The sequence below is a fragment of the Chinchilla lanigera genome, unplaced genomic scaffold, assembly GCF_000276665.1.
Source record: "Chinchilla lanigera isolate Chin_1 unplaced genomic scaffold, ChiLan1.0 scaffold00013, whole genome shotgun sequence".
NCBI classification, from domain to species: domain Eukaryota; kingdom Metazoa; phylum Chordata; class Mammalia; order Rodentia; family Chinchillidae; genus Chinchilla; species Chinchilla lanigera.
In genome coordinates, this window is record NW_004955414.1 from 20,946,152 (window position 1) to 20,947,695 (window position 1,544).

Here is a 1,544-nt window from a genome sequence, read left to right on the forward strand (position 1 = left end):
CATGCCAGGCAGGCGCTTTTGCCGCTGAGCTAAATCCCCAGCCCCGACACCAGATATTTTCCTCTTGGGCAGATGGTGATGATGTATCAGTCTTTCTGCAACCTACAGTTTTCTTCAGTTATCATTTGATAGAAGACTATTACTAGTGAGAGGGCCTAGTCAGGTTCCTCCATTGGTCTATCCCACAGAGGATTTTTCCATGGTCATATGGTCCTAAAGGGTACTCACACTGTCTGTCCCTTTCTTGCAGTGACACAAACAAACCCCTGCCCTATGCCAACAGAGGAAATGCCAACCATTTCTTCATCTCCAGGGGCCACCACCACACTTGTACCTTCTTTTTCTCATGCTGTTGTACTTTTGACCAATGTACTTCCATTGCGGTGCTATCTGTATTGTCAACGGGATTCAAAATATTAAGCGTAAATATTGCAAGATAAAGGAATGCTTGTGGCTTATTATGATTTGTTTCCTTTTTTTGTAACTGTCATTTTAATGCCAAATGGGCACACTCAACAATAACTTGTCCTTGTGGATTATAGGGAATTCCAGTAAAATAACTGACCTTCCATTTTTGCAAAAATCTTCTCTGAAGGCTCCTGTTTGTATAGGAAGGGCCAGTATCAATTTTTATTTTCTTAGGAACTCCCATCTTTTCAAATACCGAGTAGCAGTGCTCCCATGCCCCACATTCTTGACTGCATGGCAGGTAGCATGCATCAAAGGAGAGTAAGTATCTGTACTAACATGTACATACTAAAGTCTGCCAAATTGGAATATATGTGTTACCTCCATTTGCCATAGCTCATTTGCCTGAAGGCCTCAGGCATTGTAGCCTTCTGATCGAATCCCTGTAGGTAAAGTTTGGCATCATTCTGGAAAGGATTATACAATGCAACATGCCTGTGATCTCAAAAGTTTAAAGCCAGATGAAAATTAGATGAGAAAGCCTCACTTTTTGAAAAATCAAGGTGATGAGTCTGTGGGCATAAGGATTTCCTTCTGCCATGTGTCCTTGAAGACTGGAGTGTTAGCATACATGACTTATATAAAAAGAGGCATCCTATTCTCAATACCTGTGACCAACAAGCTGGAGAAGACGCAGTTAATGCTATTTTTAAGGAACATGATACCACAGGAGCATGAATTTCCTAATAAAAAAAAAGATATTCATGAAAGTTAGGAGTACATTGCTATTTTCCTGGTTCACTTGTCTAATTCAAATTGGCCAAACTAGATAATGTGAGGAAACATTTCTTTATCAATTTACATTTTGCTCGCTGGGAATAACAATAATCACTCACATTTTTACATCCTCAAAACAATGAAGTTGTAGATTTCTTAATGAGATTGGGTGAGGAGTTAAGTACATTCCATATTCTTGTTTGAATGAGATAATGAAACAAAAGACTACTACACAGAAACATAAGCCTATATAAAAAACTGCCATAACCACTAGCCAGAGCAATTAGACAGGAGAGAGAAATAAAAGGAATAAGGATAGGAAAGGAAGAAGTAAAACTATCACTATTTGCAGATGACAT